The sequence below is a fragment of the Podarcis tiliguerta genome (genome assembly GCF_965153285.1).
Source record: "Podarcis tiliguerta genome assembly, chromosome: 9".
Taxonomy (NCBI): Eukaryota; Metazoa; Chordata; class Lepidosauria; order Squamata; family Lacertidae; genus Podarcis; species Podarcis tiliguerta.
Window position 1 is genome coordinate 4,013,156 of NC_139542.1, and position 23,223 is coordinate 4,036,378.

The window sequence follows — 23,223 nt, forward strand, 5'->3', positions numbered from 1 at the left end:
TAGGTTGGTAGTAGCAGGGACTGAGCAACGGGAGCTCATCCCATCGCGGGGATTCGAAGCGCTGACCTGATCGGCAAACCCCAGGCTCTGGTTTAACCCACAGCGCCACCCGTGTCCCTTCCTTTGAACTTAGGCGGGTGTCAATCTCATGATTGACAAGGGGTGGTTACACATGGCCTTGCTGGTGGTGGTGGTGGGGATTCAGAAGAGGAACATAGTGTTCCACCTCTTAGGCCAGCCCTGCTTATTCTCCTGTGTGGGGTTCCTTGCTAGTCCTTAAAAATTATTTGCATCCTTCTGTCTCAAAAGACAATGGAGTTTGCCTCCAGGGCTGTAGTCAAACAGCTGCATTAATAAATCTGGGAACGCAGCCCATCTAGAAGGAAAACTGGCTTGTGGAGGGATATCTCAAATGTAAGTTGTGTGATTCCTGGTTACGTGAAAAGGGGGGATGTGTGATTAATAATGGTATCAACTGAGCCAGCTCATAACATTGAGTATATTCACCTGTGTACATCTGCTGACACAAGAATGAATTCCTGCAGTGTGACTCTAAATTCTGCAGTCTGCAAAACACACAAATTTAGCAGATTTCCATACTTCGCATTACCTCTGCCATTTTTACTGCTTTATACAATTCTGAGTTTCTGTGAAGAAGAGGAATTGGTAGGCACTGACCCCTTCCTTCAGAAATCTTCAGACTGCTCTCCCAAACTCCCATTTCAAATCTCCCATTAGCTGCCACGATCTTGGCGTGTTCCGAGCACATCTTTCCGACTAGAATCATTTGCATTCAAATAAATAAAGCAAGCGCAGTTTCTCAGGCAGCCGAGCCCCAGAGATTCTCTGCACGTTTTACAGAATCACGACATAACACAGCTGTGTGTACACCGGAGCAGTTTGCATGCACATTGATTTGGGTTGCATAAAGGGGGCGTATGTCGTTTTCCAAACTTGCAATTGCTCCTCCGGATTTTTATTTTTGTCTGGCTGTGTAGGTGGAGCTGGCAAAAGAACAACTAGGATGTGAGCATGTTTGTAACCGCAGCAGGAATGTGCCCCTAAGGAGGTGCGGTGAGGGATAAGAGAGCTATGCAGGGCTATTTCCCATCATGGCTATGCTCTTGTCTCCATAGTTGAAGGCAGCAATGCTTCTGAATGCAGGTCACTGTATCCACAGGAGGGGAAGAGTTGCTCTTGCGCTCGGATCCTGCCTGCCAGTGTCCCACAGGCATGTGTTTGGCCACTGTGAGGACAGGCCGCTGGAGTAGATGGAACATGGGCCGGATCCTGCAGGTCTCTTCTTACCTTGTGGGTCAAAGAGTACCAATAAATTGTCATTACAAACCTAGACAGCATCTTAAAAAGCAGAGACACCCCCTTGCCGACAAAGGTCCATATAGTTCAAGCTCTGGTTTTCCCAGTAGTGATGTATGGAAGTAAGAGCTGGACCATAAAGCAGGCTGATCGCCAAAGAATTGATGCTTTTGAATTATGGTCTGGAGGAGACTTGAGAGGCCCATGGACTGCAAGAAGATCAAACCTCTCCATTCTGAAGGAAATCAGCCCTGAGTGCATACTGGAAGGACAGATCCTGAAGCTGAGGCTCCAAGACTTTGGCCACCTCATGAGAAGACTCCCTTGGAAAAGACCCTGATGTTGGGAAAGATGGAGGGCACAAGGAGAAGGGGACGACAGAGGATGAGGTGGTTGGACAGTGTTCTCGAAGCTACGAACATGAGTTTGACCAAACTGCGGGAGGCAGTGGAAGACAGGAGTGCCTGGTGTGCTCTGGTCCAGGGGGTCACGAAGAGTTGGACACGACTAAACGACTAAACAACAAAATTGTCTTTGGAGTCACCAATCTGGGTGTCCTAAAGAGTTGTTTTTACCAATAATTTTATTGTTCAAGTCTCTGCAAGCCTCCACAGTGAGGTTAAGGTTGTTTGGGTTTTTAACAACAAAGCAGTGTATACATTTTATGAAATAAAGTTGTAGTTGTTGTTATTTCAATTTATACACCACCCTATACCCAGATCCTGCCAACCTAGCAGTTCGAAAGCACGTCAAAGTGCAAGTAGATAAATAGGTACCACTCCGGTGGGAAGGTAAACGGCGTTTCTGTGTTGCTCTGGTTCGCCAGAAGCGGCTTAGTTATGCTGGCCACATGACCCGGAAGCTGTACGCCAGCTCCCTCGGCCAATAAAGCGAGATGAGCACCGCAACCCCAGAGTCGGTCACTACTGGACCTAATGGTCAGGGGTCCCTTTACCTATACCCGGAGGTCCCAGGGCAGTTCACAACAAGACCACAACATATAAAATCAAACCAAAAGCAGTAACCTAATAACCCCCCCCAAAAAAGCCACGTTCTAAAAGAGTGTTGGATGTCAATTAGATCAACCAAAGGCCTGGTTAAAAAGGAACATTTTTGCCTGGCACCTAAAGGTATACTGTGGACGCCCGGGTTGCGAACGTAATCCGTGCGGGATGCACGTTCACAAGCCACAGCGTTCACACCCTGTGTCTCTGTGTGCGCATGTGCGGGTTGCGATTTGGCGCTTATGCACAAAGCATGATTTAGCGTTTCTGTGCATGCGCGACTGCCGAAACCCGGAAGTAACCTGTTATGGTACTTCGGGGTTTCGGCAGCCCACAACCCGAAAAAAACACAACCTGAAGCGTCTGTAACCTGAGGTATGACTGTATAATGAAAGCACCAGGCGAACTTCCTTGGGGAGAGCATTCCACAGATGGGGAGCCACTGCAGAGAAGGCCCTGTTCTCATGTTGCCACCCTCCGGACCTCTCGAGGAGGAGGCACACGAAGAAGGGCCTCAGAAGATGATATCAGGGTCCGGGTGGATTCATATGGAAAGGGGCGGGCCTTGAGGTATTGTGGTCCTGAGCCGTTTAAGGCTTTATAGTCAAAGCCAGCACTTTGAATTGGTAGTGCAGTCATACCAGGATTGGGGTAAGATCAGGGGTTAGCAACCTGCAGCCCATGGGCCACAAGCGACCCACGGGGGTTGTTTAAACGGCCCACGAGCTGCCCGCTCAGTGAGTCCCTGCACGCTGTGCTAAACCGGCGCAGCACAGAGCGGGGACTTGCTTCCATGGCGCTAAAAATCGCGTCTGTGCAGACATGATCCGGCCTAAAGAGCAATCTCCATGGGAGTGAACCAGCCCAGGCAAGGTAAAACTTGCCTACCCCTGGTGTAAGATACTCAACCCGTCTTGCCCTGGTGACGCTGAATTCTGCACCAACTGAAGTTTCCGAACAGTCTTCAGACGCAGCCCTACGTATAACGCAAAGCACGCTTTTCTGTATTCTGCAGGAACTCGCTGTTTCGATAGCTGAACAGAATGCCTTTCCCCCGAAAACCTGCCTTAGGTCTTGAGCTGGTACGAGGTGTTCTTTTCCCTCTGTCCCTCGTTTTTTTTTGTTTTTTTATTATTCAGGAAGCAAATTGCCTGTGCTAATTGTCAATTTGTACCGAATCATTTCCAGCTTCTTTCCCTGGTTCCTTTGAAGGCCTGGCTTATTTAGCAGGTCATTAAAATTGCGCATTCCAGCTAATGAAGCTCCATTTAGATTCTGCTCTTGCGGCTTGTCGTCCTCGGCTCCTGGGAGTGGGCGTGATTGCGCGTGAAACTCCTGCAGGGGCGCAGGAGATGAACGATTGCGGCGCCACGAGAAGAGATCCCTCCTGCTAGGATGCAAAGCCGCAGGTGCTCTCGGGGCCCCCTTACCTGTCCCCCATAAAAGCCCTGCCCAGATTTTGCTCCCTGAAGTGATGATACTTAAATACAACGACAACACGAAGTTGCTAGTACACAGAATAACTTGAGTTTTGCCTCGGCACCGGTAGACCTGAAGGAGCGCCTCCACCCCCATCATTCAGCCCGGACACTGAGGTCCAGCTCCAAGGGCCTTCTGGCGGTTCCCTCCCTGCGAGAAGTGAGGTTGCAGGGAATCAGGCAGAGGGCCTTCTCGGTGGTGGTGCCCACCCTGTGCAACACCCTCCCATCAAATGTCAAGGAGATAAACAACTATCTGACTTTTAGAAGGCATCTGAAGGCAGCCTTGTTTAGGGAAGTTTTTAATGTTTGAAGTTGTATTCTGTTTTTAGTCCTCTCTTAGGAGCCGCCAGAGAGGCTGGGGAAACCCAGCCAGATGGGCGGGGTATGAATAATTTACGAATTTATTTACGATTTACCATAATCTTTATTGTCATTGTCCCATACAGAACAACGAAATTGGAAAAAAACTACACCAGACATTCAGAAACCAACAAGCCTGCTATCCCAGCCTGGTTAGCCCCTAAAAACTCTGATACCCCATAATTAAATACAATATACTCCCACAGGGATTACCTTACACTGTGTTTAAAACCAAAATCGCATTTGGATAGAAACTGTTTCTCAGGTGGCTAGTCTTAGTCTTTATAACCCTGTACCTTCTTCCAGAAGGCAGAAGCTGAAAGAGATCATTTCCGGGGTGCGCACTATCCTGCGCTATCTCTGCAGCTTTCTTATGGCACTTGGAAGTGTAGATTTGATCCAAGGTGGGAAGAGTGCACCCAATTATTCTCTCCGCAGTCTTTACAACCCTGGACAGCATTGTTTTTCCCCTGACTGTGCAGCTCCCAAACCACACACACAGACCATAAGTTAATACACTCTCCACAGTATGGTCTCTGTGTGTGGTTTGGGAGTTGCATGGCCAGGGAAAAAACAATGCTGTCCAGGGTTGTAAAGACTGCGGATAATAATAAATAAATCATCATCATCATCCCCCCAATCTCAAATCCTGTTCCTGAATCTCTGGAGATTCAGAGACATTGGTGACTCCCAACTGTAGCAGCAAAGCGTAGCTAGAAGCCATGGATCGAATCTCCTCCACATCCTTCTGCCTGGCCATGCGGCCAAGAGGATGGTAGACTAAATGGGCCCCCTTTGGCCTGATCCTGCACTGCTCTCCTCGCTTCCCTTTGAACCGCTGCCTGCCATCTGCAGGCTTCTAAAGTATTTGATAAATATTAGCATACCTGTTAGGAATAATTAGAACTGATTTTGTTAAAAGAGCGTTTTGCCAGATTAATTAGGGATGCCTTTCTGGGAGGCTGGAAAGAGTTCTAATTGCTAATTGCTTCAGGCAAATTTCCTGTACCAAGATCTCTGGGAGTGAGTCTCGCTAAAGCCAACGACGAAGACTGCTGTGTGGCGAAGGATGGGAGTGTGTTGTAAAGGTTGCAGTCCTTATTGAGAACCTTTGTGCTGGGGGCAATGGAAGAAGGCATGAAAGGTTCTGCCGGTAGCCTCAGAGGGCAGGTAAGGGCTTGGATGATGGAGTACAGAGTTTGTGCAAACACATACAGACACAGTTCCCCGCACGTAGAAAGCTAGCTGGCGGAAAATACTTTAGCCTGGCTTTCTACATGCAGGAATTTGGATGGGGACAGAGGAGACTATTCCATTATGTGACCCCCCTCCAACCTGCCAGCCCAGGAACAAGCTTACTGTCCCACTGAGAACTCAGCCAAAGCGTTCTGTGTGAACGTGAAAGCTTACATATCTTATCATGAACACCTCTAGGTCCTCATTATATATATAACCAGGCCTTTGGTTGATCTTATTGACATCCAACACCCTTTTAGAATGTGGCTTTTTTGGGGGGGGGGGGGTTATTAGGTTACTGCTCTTGGTTTGATGTTATATGTTGTGGTCTTGTTGTGAACCACCCTGAGACCTCCGGTTACAGGGCGGTGTATAAGTTGAAAACAACAACAACGACAACAACTTTGTTTCATAAAATGTATGCACTGCTTCGTTCTTAAAAACCCAAACAAACTCAACCTCAATGTGGAGGCTTGCAGAGACTGGAACAATAAAATTATTGGTAAAAACAACTCTTTAGGAAACCCAGAGTGGTGACTCCAATGACAATTTTGTTGTTGTTTAGTCGTGTCTGACTCTTTGTGACCCCCTGGACCAGAGCACGCCAGGCACTCCTGTCTTCCACTGCCTCCCGCAGCTTGGTCAAACTCACGCTGGTAGCTTTGAGAACACTGTCCAACCATCTTGTCCTCTGCCGTCCCCTTCTCCTTGTGCCCTCCATCTTTCCCAACATCAGGGTCTTTTCCAGGGAGTCTTCTCTTCTCATGAGGTGGCCAAAGTCTTGGAGCCTCAGCTTCAGGATCTGTCCTTCCAGTGAGCACTCAGGGCCGATTTCCTTCAGAATGGAGAGGTTTGATATTCTTGCAGTCCATGGGACTCTCAGGAGTCTCCTCCAGCACCATAATTCAAAAGTATCCATTCTTCGGCGACCAGCCTTCTTTATGGTCCACCTCTCACTTCCATACATCACTGCCAGTCCAGGCTTACTGTCCCACTGAGGACTCAGCCAAAGAGTTCTGTGTGAATGTGAAAGCTTGCATACCTTATCATGAACAACTCTAGGTCCTCATTTTATATATATATGCTGATTTTGTGGATTTTTGTTGTTCTAAGGAACCAGTTCAGCTACGTGGTTTTACTCTACTAGGTAGCCATTATTTCCTGGTCCTACACAGGAAGTGTTGTTATAGCCGTGATACTTTTTAGGGTAAAAAATGTAGGCTGTTTTCTGAAGGAACAGTGCAGGTGGTTGCAGGCATTTGCGATTTTAACAGCTCCCCAAAGCAGCACACTTAGATCGATTGCCGTTCAGCTCGGGTGCGTGTGGTGTGATGCTCAGCCAAGGGAGAACGTAACCAAGGGAACGGCCCATCAGCTAAGAAAATCCATACTTCTCTTGACATTCCTTTTAAAAAGTAAGCTTAGTTTTTCCTAAGAAGTGCTTGGTTTTGTGACACCCTCTCCATGCCAACAGAGCAGCAGCCTGTTCTTTCTTGATTTAAATCAGCTTTTTCCAAACTTGGGTATCCAGCTGTTTTGGGACTACAACTCCCATTTTCCCTAGCTAGCAGTGGTCAGGGATGATGGGAACTGTAGTCCAAAACAGTTGGAGACCCAAGTTTGTGAATCCTTGATTTAAATTAAATTAAATTGATTTAAATTCTCATCATTGGACCTGCCCCAAAGTGAAAGACTTCTGGGAAAAGATTTATAATGAATTGGAAAAAAATGTTGTAATATACATTTATAAAGAAACCAGAGGCCTTTCTTCTTGGAATAACAGGTTTGGAATTGCCCAAGAAAGATGTTAAATTATTTTTGTATGCCACAACTGCTGCTCAAATTTTAATAGCTAAAAAGTGGAAAATGCAAGAATCACCAACAGTGGAAGAATGGCAGATGGAGATGATGGATTTTTCAGAGCTAGCTGACCTAACCGGAAGAGTCTGCGACCAGAAGGAGGAGGAGTATCAGGAAGAATGGACAAAATTTAATGATTATTTAGTTAAACATGTTAAGTTAAATTAATTGGAAACAGCTTGCAGATACTTAATTGGCTTAGGGTTTTATATAAGTCATGAATTAATATATTTAATTTCAAAATGGAAAGATTTAAGGATGTTAATCTTCAAGTTAAATTGTGATTTGGAAAACTGTTAAAAGGATATACACTGAAATTCAACCAAGGGGAAGCGAGGAAGTCACTTAACAATGTTAATAAGTGTAATTTTTAATAAGGTTATGATTTTTGTTTGTTTGTGTTTGTGGTTTTTTGTTTATAATTATGTGAAATCAATAACATTTTTTGAGAAAAAAATACAATCTTGTCAATGGACCATCAATTTTGCTTTGAATTTAGCTTTCGGCAAAATTTGGGAATGGTCTGGACCAGCACAGAGATGCCCCTTTCCTTCCTTGTTAAAGCTAGCTTGATTTCATGTGAATACAGACACCTTTCCCTATCGAAAGCAGCCTGGACCCCAATATCCTAATCTGATGCCGATCTCTACATACCACCTTCGAGAGAGGTCTGGAGGGTGGTGTCAAGAGAAAGGGCCTTTTTAGTGGTGGCTCCCTATCTATGTCAAATGTTCTCCCCAGGGAGGCCTGCCTGACATTGACCTTGCCCCCATTTTGACGCCAGGCGAAGCCATTTTCGTGGACGTTTAGGCCAGAGCTTTCCAGAGTTGCTCTTGTGCCCTACCTGGAGATACGAAGAATCGAACATGGGCAGCTTCAAAGCAGATGCTCTCCGCGTCCTCAAGCCAAAGCCCTTCTCTGTGTCCTCAGACCTGTCATGAGATCTCCTCTGCCCTATATGAAACCACAAGATGCCTCTCCTGCAGAGCTGTCACGAAGAATATCCGTCATGCCGGACATGTTCTGGGAAGCCTCTGTAATGAACAAAAATCTGCCCTTATTCCCTTATGGGGGACACAAGAGCGCATTGGTTGGAGAAAATAACAGAGGCCAACCAGATAATATTGAGAAGCAAAGCAGCTAGTAAGCCTGATCTTTATTGAACTGTTGCAACAGGGTGCTCCACACACACGCAGGAAAGGAGGACCCAGAACAGAGGTGTGCCCAACCTTATATAGACATTTTAAATTGCCCGCCTTGGAGTCCAAGACCACCCCCAAAAACATCATACCTACATCACAGAAGAGGCGGTCTACAACAGAAATCTGAGTGTCTTGTTTACCACCTGTCTGGCAGGTTACCTGTTAATGCTTACTTGATTGGATACCCTGGGGAGCCTGGCCAGTCTTTTGTAATGACAAATACTTAGTTCCTGAGCCAGGTCACAGGCTCACCCTATTCATACACAGACATACCCTTAAGACAGGATTTGTGAAGGAAAAAGACAGTGGGGAGGCTTTTCCATTTTCCTTTGACTTTGCAGAGAAACCATTTGGTCAGTTGGCCATTTGGTCAGTTTGGGAGCCAAAATGGTTTCAGGGCTGTTTTCCTGTGCTGCTTCAGACATGGTTTATATAATTATGTATGTGTTGGCTTGGTACATTTATGAACATTTATTATATATATATATATGACCTTAATTTTTTTATTTCACTCTAAGCCACGAGTGAACTTTGTTTAGGAGATTTAAGAAGCTTATTGTGGAAGCCCCTCCAGGCTTCCTTCCCACCCTCCCCCCCAAAACAAAACCACTTTCAAAATTGCAATCGGAGTTTCTGAAGGGAAAAGAAGGGTGGGAGCACACCCTGGGGGAATTTTTCCTTCTGCCTGGGTTCTCTTCCTCAGTTCCGGTTGCTCTTGGAAACAGCTGACCTACATCTGCATGTCAAAATGCGAGGGAGATTTCGCTTGACATGGTGTGGCAAGGCTTGGCTTCTTCCTGCGGGGAGCAACCTGGTGCTTACTCAGGACTTTCTGCGCACTGGGAGATCTCGCATGCCTGTCCCCCGCCCCTTACGGTTGGGGGCTGTTTTTTTACCACGGGCTCCGTTCCCCTATTGAATATTTAGACTAGCTTAAAAGCAAACACGCAGCTGGAGCTGCGATCAGAGCTGCCTTGATAGATGCGGCTGGGTCAACCCCATACATTTCTCCGATGAAAATAGGGACACCCTATTTCATTATAATAATGTTCATGATAATAATTTTATTATTGATACCCTGCCCATCTGACATGGTTGCCCCAGCCACTCTGAGCGGCTTCCCACATATATAAAAACCACAACAAAGCATTAAATGCTGAAAAACTTCCCTATACAGCAGGCATATGCAAACTCGGCCCTCCAGATGTTTTGGGACTACAACTCCCATCATTCCCAGCTAACAGGACCAGTGGTCAGGGGTGATGGGAGTTGTAGTCCCAAAACATCTGGAGGGCTGAGTTTGCCTATGCCTGCTATACAGGGCTGCCTTCTGATGTCTTTTAAATGGTATATAGTTACTTATCTCCTTGGCTCGAGGGTTGTAAACTCTCCAACATTTCTCTGATGAAAACAGGGGCGTCCTAAGGAAATGCGGGACATTCTGGGCTCAAGTCAGAAACTGTTAGAATTCCTGCTCCGTGATCGCAGTCATGGGATTGTTGTCTTTCACATGAGGTATATGTTTTGACTCCACAGAGTGGGAAGTGACGAAGACAGGATGTTTGTGTTACTGTGTTCCGTGAAGTGGGACTGTTGTCCTTTGTTTTTTCTCTTTGCTGTCTGATGCTAGAGAGAGAGGGAGCTATGTTGCAGTGCTCTGCGTGTGTTTATATGTAAATAAAGTAGATTAGCCAAAATGCTGAGTTGCTGAGGTCTGTTACCCAAAGCTGTGAAGACTCTGCGGATCCCTAAGTGAGCCGGTGTTGGTTGGCATTGGTCGATGTGATGTTCGGGAAGAAGAAAGCTTACGAAGCTCCCGGTTTTGGCTGCTTCTGTAAATCTGGGACTGTCCCTGGAAAACAGGGGCACTCGGAGGGTCTGCAATCCTATGGCTTTGCCCGACAAGCCCAGTGAGGATAGGATTCTCCCAGAGAATCACAGAGCCAAAGAGCTGGAAGGGAACCTCTTGCAATGCGGGAATCACAGCTAAAGCATCCCTGGCAGGACTGGGAATTTGCTCTTGGGGTTGGATCCTGCTCCAGGCTTTTCCGTGTCGGCATGTGGAAGACTGCTGTTGAGAACAGGTTGAAAGCTCCTTTTACATTCCTGTTGAGACCTGCTTTGGATCAGGCTGTAGCCCAGCAGCTGAAGACAAGTGCCTCTGCCAAATGCCATGAGCCACTGCCCAAATATTCATTGCAAAATAATAATGATAATAATTGGGAGGGTCTAGGGGTGGTGGCCCCCATGGGGGCTGCGTTGGGGGACTCCAAGCTTAATCCTACGCACAGCACAAGGGATGTTGGGGAAATCTCTCCAGTTACTTGATGCTGGTAGAGAGATACAGTGGTACCTCGGCTTAAGAACTGACCTAATTTTTTGCTCCATAAGACGCACCTGGTTTTTAGAGGAGGAAAGGGGGAAAGCCCTGTTTTTTTGAGGATCAGCTCAAAGTTGTTGAGCTTACTTTGCAAAGGGAAAAAAATCCTGTTTTTATGGGGTTCAACTCTGCAGATTCTTTAGGAAAGGAAAGGGAGCCGTTTCTACAGTTTCCAGACAGGTAATCTAATCAGCCAGTCACATGTTGCTGGGGAAAAAACCAGCCTCCGTCTGCAGAACATTCAGCAATGGAGGCCTGGGCAAGGGAGCCAGCGACCGACCACACATTCGCTCCATAAGACACACAGACATTTCCCCTTACTTTTTAGGAGGAAAAAAGTGTGTCTTATGGAGCGAAAAATACGGTAATTCATTTTGGAGGTCTGTTCTTAACCTGAAACTGTTCTTAACCTGAAGCACCACTTTAGCTAATGAGGCCTCCTGCTGCTGCCGCCGCTCCACAATTTCTGTTCTCATCCTGAAGCAAAGTTCTTAACCCGAGGTACTATTTCTGGGGTAGCGGAGGCTGTAACCTGAAGCGTATGTAACCTGAGGTACCACTGTATTCCACAGTGCCTCTAGAGAATCAGAATTATTATTAGACATAAAACAGTCTGGTGAATTGCAGGGATTTGGCCCAGATTTTGACATGCGTTGTTTTTCATCCTGTTTGTGGGTCTGTTAATTAAAAATGGAGGCTGCCCCAAGGCGTTCTCTGGAGTTCCCTAGAAATATTATTTGCATCCTGGATTCAGCGCCTTCAACCTCCCGCGACCTACATTTTGTTCCAGCTGCAACATCGCCCGCAAAACCCTTGTGCATCATTGCTGCATGCGTTTATCAGTTATTGGTTCATTTATTTAGCGGCTGGCCTTCGTTCCAAGGGATATGTATTCTGGGGGAAGCTCCTGGGACCCCTGGAGCCTGTTGCTGCTCAGAGTGGCTGTGTCACAACCCTTTTCCAGCTCCTTTGGTGAAAGGAAGGCACCGCAGTGCAAAAAGGCAACCTATGGAGCCAACGCAGCGTGTCTGATGTGGCAAATACAAGTAAGCATATAAAAAATCATACAGTTGTAGTTGTAGAGGGACCCCAAGGGTCATCTAGCCCAACCCAACAGATATCACCTTCTCAACAGATTTCACTTATACGATCTCATACAGATTTCACTTATACGGGACTGCCTCTCCTGGTATGCCCCGTGGATGACCTTAAGGTCCACAAATAACAACGCCTTGGTGGTCACAAGCCTCAAGGAGGTTAGATAGGTTTCAACTAGGGTCAGGGCCTTTTCAGCACTGGCCCCGATCTGGTGGAAGGCTCTGTCACAAGAGACTAGGGCCCTGTGGGACTTGACATCTAGGGCCCGCAAGACAGAGCTGTTCCGCCTGGCCTTTGGTTTGGACTCAGTCTGACCCTTATGTTTCCCTCCCCTTATGGTCTTGATTTATCAGCTATTTTAAAATGAGGCTGCATTTTAAATTGCATTTTAACCTGTATTTTAAATTGCTTTCCCCCCCTCCCTCTCTTTTCCCTCTATTATGTTTTTACTGTGATTTTATTTTATTGGTGTTAGCTGCCCTGAGCCTGGCTCTGGCCGGGGAGGGCAGGGTATAAATACAATTTATTATTATTAAAAAGGTATAAACTAGAGAGTGTGTGTGCAGTGTGTGTTGTGTGGAAATGGCTTGCAATCTGCCAGACGTTGGGAGAGTGTTTTGGTGCAGTTGGAAAGATGGCGGAGGGGAGGAAGAGAGTGCAAAGGATGTTGCGGAGAGTTTTGAATGACTTTGGAAATACCGTATTTTTTGCTCCCTAAGACGCACTTTTTTCCTCCTAAAAAGTAAGGGGAAATGTCTGTGCGTCTTATGGAGTGAATGCATGGTCCCTGGAGCCGAATTGCCCAGGGGCGAAAAGCAGATTGTGCTTTTTATTTTTAGGAAGAGGGAAACAAAGCCGCTTAGCAGCTGATCAGCAAGCGATCGGGAGGGGAGATAAAGGACTCTAGTGATAAAGGAGGCTGCCACAGCATGAATCCCCAAAATCAAACATCCACTGTTTCATTCAGAATATTTTTTTTTTATTGTTTTCCTCCTCTAAAAGCTAGGTGCATCTTATGGAGCGAAAAATACGGTAGATTGGAGGAGGCCTGACAGAGAGCTGTGGAGGAGTTTGGAGAGTCACCAGAGGAGGCTGGATTTGCTCTTTTTATTATTTAAAAAAATGTTTTCCGAGGGGGGGATCTGGCTGCACGTGATTTTGCTTATATGCATGATGGCCACAATTGTACCCTGTGTGTAACGACAGCAGCAAGGAGGCTTCTTGCCCAGAGATGAAAAGAAGAACTACTGACCAGAGAATAATGGCAGATCAAGCTGATGGAATATGTGGAAATGGCAAGACTGATGGGAAAGGTCAGAAATCAGGAAGACCAAGTATTTTTTTTTAAAAAAGACTGGAATAACTTTTTAACATATTTGAGAGATCACTGTAAAGAGTTGAAACCATTGGCAGGAATACAGTGACACTTGTGTTGTAATGTGGCATGGATTTTGGATACTATGATTATATAACAGATAGATTTCAGTGAAAGATGCAGGAATAAAATTTAGAATTGGAAGCCGTAGAGGGAAGGAGGTCTCAAGGTTTGAAAGGACGCTTTTCTTTTTTTAATGTGTGAAAATGTTATTTAAGCCATGAATCCTGTTGGGGAAAAGCCAGGGTGTCTTCCTCCCTTTTCAGCCGAAATGGCTCTGTCTGTTAACTGGTCACCTCGAATGTGGACAAAAAAACCCCACGCCCTGTTCAATTCAAGAACCTTTATTCACCACTGAATCATAAAATAGCTCTTAGAACACAGAGTTGGTTTTTGTTGGTTTTTTAATTTTAAATACGCATTGTTTACATTCGGCAAAGTTTCAAAGCAACAACATCAAAGTGCGTTTTACAGATGACAGTTCTGCCCCGCAAATGTCGAACAAAAAAAGTATGACGGTCTCTTGATGGGAGGAGAGGCCTCAAGAGAGTCACCGGGATTAACGTAAAGGCGGCAGGTTTGCAAATCTCTCCCTCGGCCAGTCTCAGCTCCCATCTTCTTGCTGCACCTTAAAGCTTCACCGTTCTTGCTTTGCCCTTTGCCAATTCACCCTCTAGTGCAGGCTTGGCCCAGCTAAGGCCCTCCGGACGTCTTGAGCTACAAAACCCATCAGCCATAGCACGAGCTCGCGCTGGCTGATGGGATTTGTAGTCCCAGACGTCCGATGGGCCCCAACTGAGCCAAGGCTGATAACGAAAGAAAACTTAACCTCCCGTCTGCAGTGCAAAGGTTTTTCCTCCCAGTCCCACACAGGCAAATCTCCAGGCTCCTGAATTGTGGTGGTTCTTAAACAAGGATCTTTCTTTTTGAGAATAACTCTGCATGTGTCCTCTCCATCTCTTGGAGAAGATACAAAAGAAAGTGTGAACTTTCTACTCCCTTTTTTTGCTTTCCCCAAACGATGCTTTTGTGGCTGCTACGATTTCTACGTGGAATGCAATTGCATCCCTGGATATTGTCCATGATGTAGTTTGAGATGAGATTCAAATTCGACATCTTGTGAACCTTTTGCCTCATTTTGATTGTGCAACACACACACACTTCTGAACACCAGTGCAGGATTCTTTAGTGTTGCAGGGGGTTGGATAGATGAACTCTGGAGTCTCTTCCAAATCTACTTGGTTCTGTGATTCTATGGCTGCACACCTAGCCAAATGTGGAAAACAAAATCAGGCTGAGCTGTAGCAAAGCTCTCTCCCTTTTCCTCTGGCAAATGCCACATCCCATGGCCTGAGCATGTTCTGCAATAGTTAAGCAAAGGAATCTAATACAGTAGCTCGGCTGTGGTCTGGTGTTTCCCAAACTTCTCCAGCTGTTTTCAGACTACAATCCCCATCATCCCCGACCGCTGGCCTTGCTAGCTAGGGATGATGGGAGTTGTAGTCCGAAAACAGCTGGAGACCCCTGTTTGGGAAATACGGCCCAGAGATGGCTCTGAGTACAGGTGTTCAGGACGCCGTTGCGAAAAACCTGACGGACACGGAACAAAAAATTCAGATTCCTGAAATCGAACAGAATTTTTCAAATTCTGGATTCCTGGAGACGAAATTTGGCATTTTGCGGGATGCCCGAAATTTGTGATCCACATTTTGTGCTCAGTCTGGTGGTGGTGGTGATTTTTGGGGTGGGCAGGCAGAGGATTGAATCTGCATGTTTCAGATTTGCTGCGAGGAATGAAATCTCTTTGGACTCCGAGAAACAAACCGCACCCTGCTTCCGAAAATGACACACGCTCCTCAGCATCCTATCGCAATCCCAACAGCATCTAGCTGAGCGAGGCTCAAAATTTGATTGCAAGGGAAAGACTCCAGCGTTTGAGAACCACCAGCCGCTCAGGGAACCGGCTGAGATTTAGCCTGTTGATTGCCATGTCGTGTCTTTCTCCCCCCACCCCCTCCGTGCCCTCCTCTCTCCCCCCACTTCACAGCTTTCCCCCTCCCATAAAGCCATTTTCCCACTTGGTATTTGGGATCTGTCTCGAGACACAGGGGGAAACAAACATTTTGGTTCTCAGAACACTGGCACATTTCCTCTAAAGACTAAAATATACATATATTTATATAATTAAAAAAATAGCTTAATTGCTGGACTCTTTCTTTCTTTCTTTCTTTCTTTCTTTCTTTCGTTCTTTCTTTCTTTCTGGCACACTAACACATTTTCAGTTACTTATAATGATTGATGCAGAAAGTCACAAGTGCTTTGAGAAACGAGTTTCCCCCACACGGTTCCCTCAGTTATCTTCGGGTCCCTCACGCCTTGCCCTCGACCCCCCCCCCCCCATGATGGGTTGCAATTAATTCTGGATGTAAAACCTGTTCTGGGAGGGAAATTGCGGTGGAACGAGATGCTAGGCTAGCTTTTGAAACCCCCTTTTTTTTCTTTTGCGGCGCTCTGCCCCAAACGACTTAAGCAGGATGTCCAGAAAGCATGACCATCATGAGGTTGGTTCGGTCGCCCAAAATAATGCAGTAAAGAAAGCCCTGCTTCATGCAAAATATTGTTAGCCTATGGAACTCTCTCCCACAGGATTAAAAAGGATTGTATAAATTCATGGAGGAGAGGGCTATCAAGGGTTGCTAGCCAGAATGGCTCTGCTCTGCTTCCACAGATGGAGTCAGCAATGCTTCTCAAGACCAGTTCCTGGAAACCACAGGACGGTCTTGTGTTCGAATCCTGATTGCTGGTTTCCAACAAGCATCTGGTGGGCCACTGTGAGAACAGGATGCTGGTCTAGATGGGCCTGATCTAGATGGGCCTGATCCAGCAGCACTCTTCTTAATTTTTGCATGCGGAGGGGAAGATCTCCTTATCTCCTAGCTATTTTGTGAACGAAGATTGTCCAAAAGCTCACGAGGCACTGGCGGAGTGAAGCCCGCTTCTCTGCCATTCTGACAACACTTTTGCACCTTATATCAGAGATGGGGATACCTGTGACCCTGAAGAGGTTGTTGAATTCCAGCTCCCAGTGGCCCCAGCCAGCATGTCCCAATGGTCAGGGATGAAGATCGGGAGTTGGCATTCAACAATGACCGGAGTACCAGGGCCTCCACTCATTACGTACCCCCTGTCTTGGGAATCTGCCAAAGAGATCTCATCTAAGTTGGGTCTCAAGATCCTGTTTCACCAACAAACTGGATTTTGTGTGGTCCCTCCCCCTACCTGGGGGTCGCATGCAGCCCCCTGGACCCTATGTGACACCAATATCACAGGCTTGGCCTTGCCTTCCCCAGGTGGGATACCTGGAGGTCTCCGCCTACCTCAGCCAGTTGCCCAATCCCGCTTGGGGAGGTATTGCCAAGGTGATCAGGCCAGGTAGGGGGAGGGACCACCCAAGATCCTCCCCCTAGTGTGTGGGCAGGGTGGTCCCCCTACCTGGCCTGATCACCTTGGCAACACCTCCCCAGGTGGGATTGGGCAACTGGCTGAGGTAGGCGGAGACCTCCAGGTATCCCACCTGGGGAAGGTGAAGCCAAGCCTGTGCTAATGGTGCCACACAGGGTCCAGGGGGCTGCACACGACCACGTAAAGGGCGCCCCCATTTAATGTGGGGAGCGGTCATTGGGGTGGATTCTCAGAATCTAGAAGAAGATGTCAAGGTCTGGGCCCAAACCCCTTGCAATATCTCTCTCTGTCCTTTGCACAAGATATTGGAGCCAGAATAAATGATGCCCGATAATAACACTGCGGAATTACCGTATTTTTTGCTCTATAAGACTCACTTTTTCCCTCCTAAAAAGTAAGGGGAAATGTGTGTGCGTCTTATGGAGCGAATGCAGGCTGCTATCCCAGAAGCCAGAACAGCAAGAGGGATTGCTGCTTTCACTGTGCAGTGATCCCCCTTGCTGTTCTGCCTTCTGAGATTCAGAATATTTTTTTTCTTGTTTTCCTCCTCCAAAAACTAGGTGAGTCTTGTGGTCTGGTGCTTCTTATAGAGCGAAAAATACGGTAAGTCCATGGGATGGGAACGTGAGGTGCAGTTGCAAATTTTCCTAATTTATGCAGCTCACAGAACCCAGTTGGCAGGGTTATAGATTGCCTAAGTGCAGAATTTTCACTTTCCAAGCGTCAGTTTCTCACAGCCTGCCGCTGCTTTATCTGAGACGTCGGCAAGACCGGTTGCCAAATGCTCACCCGAAGCGGAGGTTGTGTAAAGGGATCTTCTTTACATATCTGGGTTTCTCTTTCTGCACCTTTGCTGCGGATTATCTGATGGCGCTGACAGGCAAATCCGTTTCCCACCCCACCCCTTTTGTTAAGGAAGAAAGGCCTCCGAAAGCCTGCAGAAGATTTGACAACCCCGACCAATTGATCTTGCTGCTGACAAGATTTCATATCTTTTAATAAATGTCTCCATGGCAGCAATGAAAGAGATGATGCCAGTCTCCGGAGAGCCCTGCGTGCAGCTGTGCAGGGAAAACTCTCCTTCCCCTAAAGCGAGGCAGCTATGGTGTCTCTCTCTGTGTGTGGGGGGAACAGCCCCCCACAATTTGTTGGATCAGCACCGTTAAATCATCAGCTCCAGAATCCAACAGCATCACACATGCGCTGCCTGGGTGCCTAACTCAAATCACAGCATCTTTGCAGAACATCTCTTTTGGGTCCCCTGCAGCCCTGCGGTATTAGTTGGAATTTCGTAGAGGAAGAGACGGCTGAGGTGGCCGAGCCAGTAATCTTTGTGAGAGACAATGGGCCAAGTTCAAGGCATTCCTGCTACTATTCAAAGCTCTAAGCCACTTGGGGCCAGTTTGCCCAAGAGACCACCTTTCCCCTGCAATGAAGCCCCTCAGCCACTTGGATCAGTGGAACTGGAAATATCCCAGAGGCCACAAAAGACTCATTCCACATTCTCAATCTTTTACTGTGGCAGCATCTACCCTTTGGAACTCCCTGCTGCTTGATATTCGGCAGCTGCCTTCACTGTACTCTTCTTTAAATTACTCTTATTATGTTGGAAGCTTCCCAGAGTGGCTGGGGCAACCCAGTCAGATGGGCGAGGTATAAGTAATAAATTATTACAGCGGAACCTCGGTTGTTGGACACGATCTGTTCGACTTCCGAAAGGTTTGACAACCGAGGCACAATTGCCGGTTGGCAAATTCCTTTTAAAAAATGGAGAAACGTTTGAAAATGGAAGCATTCACTTCTGGGTTGTCGGCGTTTGGATTCTGAATTGTTCGGCTTCCGAAGCATTCGACAACCGAGGTTCCACTGTATTATTATTATTATTATTATTATTATTATTATTATTGCTGCCTGCTCATTTTTGTGTATGTGTTTAGACAAGCCAATCCAGAGGTTTAGAAAGGTGGTGTTTTTAGCTTGCAATTTTGTAACTTTTCGCATGCCTTAAATTACTGCACATTTTTCTTAGGCTTACCATTTTGGTAAACCACTTTGAGGGTTTTCGTTTTTCAATCAAGTGCTGTATAAAATTTTATAAAATAAATAAATAAAACAAGGCAGCGGCCCAGTCCAAATCTGTTCAGCTTCTCTTGGCACAACTGCAGAATTGGCCAAGTGCGGGTGTGTTGCCATAAAATGTTTTCCCCACCCCATGTTGGCGGTGATGACTGTCGGTTGTAGTAGAGCAATTAGGCCAGGGGTCTGTCATGTTTTCTCCCCTGTTGAGCTGCAACTGGGAGACACAGAGACTTGACTTGCTCTTTGCGCAGAAACTGACACTATCGCTCGGGGGGCTTTTCCTTAGGAACCCAGTGAAGTAGCAAGATCTCTTGTTAGTTAATGCTTCGAGCCCTTCTAATCTGATGCTCGGTCTGTACAGATATGTGCAAATAAAACTATCTATATCACCAAAATTGGGGACACGGGTGGCGCTGTGGGTTAAACCACAGAGCCTAGGACTTGCCGATCAGAAGGTCAGCGGTTCGAATCCCCACAATGGGGTGAGCTCCCGTTGCTCGGTCCCTGCTCCTGCCAACCTAGCAGTTCGAAAGCACGTCAAAGTGCAAGTAGATAAATAGGTACCGCTCTGGCGGGAAGGTAAACGGTGTTTCCTTGCGCTGCTCTGGTTCGCCAGAAGTGGCTTAGTCATGCTGGCCACATGACCAGGAAGCTGTACGCAGGCTCCCTCGGCCAGTAAAGTGAGATGAGCGCCGCAACCCCAGAGTCAGTCACGACTGAACCTAATGGTCAGGGGTCCCTTTACCTTTACCTATATCACCAAAGCACCACCAAGGAAGCTCAAACCCAAGGTGCATGCTCGCACTCCTAAAATTTCTCACAGCTTACAATTTGGGGCCCCCTTGCAACCTGGAGGCTGTATACAACGGTAACATGGGGAGATGGATGGTCATTTATTCCTTACTGGATTGGGATGCAGACAAGCGCGCACCCTCCACTCCGGAACGAGCAAGGAAATAATAATAATAATAATAATAATAATAATAATAAATTTTATTTATACCCCGCCCTCCCCAGCCAAAGCTGGGCTCAGGGCGGCTAACAACAATCAAAATAATCCAACATTCTAAAAACTTTCATTATAAAAATTAATTAAAATCAAATTTATGGCAACTATTGAGCAAGACTCTGTGCAGATTGCCAGAGGAGGGGGTCAGGCTGCGCCCTGACCAAAGGCCTGGTGGAACAGCTCTGTCTTACAGGCCCTGCGGAAAGATGTCAGGTCCCGCAGGGCCCTAGTCTCTTGGGACAGAGCGTTCCACCAGATTGGAGCCACAGCCGAGAAAGCCCTGGCTCTAGTTGAGGCCAGCCTAACCTCTCTGAGGCCTGGGACCTTCAGGATGTTTTTATTTGCGGACTGTAGGTTTCTCTGTGGGGCATACAGAGAAAGCTCTGGAGAATTTTCCAGCCCTGCTCAACAGAACTGCAATATTCTCTATACTTTGGGAATCTGCAGAAAGACAACTCTGCCCACGGCAGTCAGGGCCCACCTTGGAGGTATAAACTGCGTTGAGTTTCCCCCCCCCTACAATCAAGTGGCATATACATTTTATGAAACAAGCAAAGAAACTGCAGAAAGACGGAAGGAGAGCAGATGGCTTGAAATTAATTGGCAGATGCCTTGAAATTGGCCTGAGGGGTGATGACATTTGCAGGGGAAGGAAGAAAAGAAAGCTTGGCTTTAAAAGAAGCGTGGGCAAATACATCAAGGAATAGGTCTAACAACAGAATGGAGCATCTATGAGCAGGAGCAGTCTATCTCTGAATACCTGTTAGTGGGAGAAGCAACAGCGAGAAATGGCTGCTACCCTTATGCCCTGCTCGTGGGCTCCTCTGCGGCCATGATCCTGATCAGTAGACAGTTTTCATTTTTTCTGGGACAGCACCTGATGCCATGGACCCGAGATGTGCACTGACCACATCCCTCTGGCATTTCCCATCTCCTGCACTGGCTGCGTAAACTTCCACCATGGATCTGGTCTGACACTCTTCCCCTTAGTAGCCGACTGTGGCATTCAGGGAACTTTCTTCTACCCATACTCAAAATCCAAGCTAGTTACGTAGGACATGGCCAAAGTTCAATGCAGCTCAATACCCTGACTGGCAGTGACTTTGCAGTCTCAGGCAGGGGTCTCTTCTAGATCTACATTGTGGCCTTCTGCATGCAAGCAAGATCCTCTACCGCCAACCTATGATCCTTGCCCATAAACTGCTCCCTCCTCCTTCTCCTCCTCTTCTGGTGCCATGTGCTCCCACTGGCCAATGCTTGAGCCAGCCCTGGATCTTAGAAGCAGATCCCATGCCGCAAATGGCAGAGGCGTACCTTTCACTTCGTTCGGATAGCGCCACGTGCTAAATGACATGACGCAGAAGGCTTCACACTCAAAGTTTCCCTCTTCCCGTGCAGACTGACACCACAGTTTCAACATTTGACAGTTCTACAAAAGCGCATCGGAGCAGCAACAGCACCAACAAGCCGGGCAGCTGCAGCCACCAGAAACGGGCTTTGATCTTTGCAAAATGCAAAGAGGCGTCTCCACTTTGCAAACCACGTTAAAACAAACCCACGTGGCGGCAGAGGCGCTTCGTGCACCAGCTGTGCCAGATTTTCCCCGGGTTCATTTTGCTCAGCAGAAGGTGACATTGCAAAGGGAGGTGTGAAGTTTGCTCAGAAAGAGCGAAAGATAAATCGCTGCCTTTTGCGGCGACTCCGCCATCTGTCCCCATCTCCCTCCAAAGCACGGTCAATGCTGGGCAGTCTCCTTCAAAGGGGCAGCAGATACTTTTAGGTGTGGGGGAATCTGTCAATTTTGATTTCTTCCAGTTTCTCAGTGTTCCAATCTTAATCCACATTTTGCAGCAACTTGTACCTAATTTTCCTTTTTTTCTTTTTAAAAAAGTGCTCATGAAAATCCATCACATTTTCATGCAAATTTCTCCTAATAAACACATATTTGTATGCAATTTCACAGACCGAAGACATTTTCCCACAGCATTTCCCCTGATTGTGCTATTTTCACTGATGTATGCATTTATATGCACATTTAACACAATTCCCTTTTTGGGGGGCACACATTACTTGTCTGGAGAAATGCATTGCAAAATTAGGGGATATGTGGATTTCAAAGTTCCTGTGCTGTTTTTGAAAAACGTAATCTGGAAAATTCGAATTTGAATGCAATCTGAACCAAATTCCTCCCCCACTCCTTGCTACTATACAAGTAGCAACTGCATAGTATAGCCCATGGGTCAGCAACGTGTGGCCCATGGGCCAGATGCGGCCCATGAAGACCGTTTTACTGGCCCATAAGCAGCTCCCTTGGCGAGTCCTCCACACGCTGCGCTAAAACAGCGCAGCACAGCATGGGGCCTTGCCGAGTGGCACTGGAAATCGCATCTGCGCATGCGCAGATACCGGAGACTGCGTCTGCACATGCCCAGATGCCAAAAACCGCTACTGCGTAGGTGTGATTTTCGGCATCTGGGCATGTGCAGATGCGATTTCCAGTGTCGTGCCCATGGAGGATCTCCACGGGTGTGATCCAGCCCATGACCGGTAAGCCTCGCCGACCCCTGGTATAGCCTCTCTGAGCAAAAATAGCCACCCCAATTTTGTAGAAGGTGAACTGTTGTTGGGAAATGCCCCCCCCCCCATACACTGTGGCTCAACTTCCACTTGCATGCAAATTTATCAATGAGCGCATCATGAAGTCATAGCCTGTGTGTATGAACTTGCCATCATAGTGCAATCCCCGTAGAAAAGGATATTCGTATGCCCCCTTGCTTTTTAAGGGAAAACTGCTCGCCCATCCAAGCCCTTTTCATAAATTCTTCTCCATGTATTTAGCAGATGTGGGCAGGGAGAGCAGAGTCTGTTGCCCCACACTGTACCCATTGAAGGCATGCAGGGCAACCCAAACCTCTGAGCAGGGCTTCAGCTGTGAGCCATTGAGGGTGGAGCGATCGACTGAGACACGCTGATGTGCTAAGCAGCTCTTCAACCTGAGCATACCATTTCCTGCACTATCCGTTCAATTAATGTTTATATTCCCCAAAGGCCTTTAGAACATCCTCACGGAACCCAGTAATACAAATGATCACATTAAGAAAAATTCATTTGCCTTCAAAGCATTGCAGCGACATTTTCTGCCTCCCACCCAGCTTTTTTAAAAAAAAGAACACAAAACAAGTTTTTGGCTCAAATTTACGTTATGACACCCAGAAGGTCAGGAGGCTTGATCCAGCTCCTGTTAGTCTGCAGTTTTCTACATGCTTCCCATTGAACTCAGTTAGACTCACTTCTGAATAGATAGAAAGTAAATAGAACAAAGTAAAACACTTTTAAGTCTTATTGATGCCCATAGGAGAA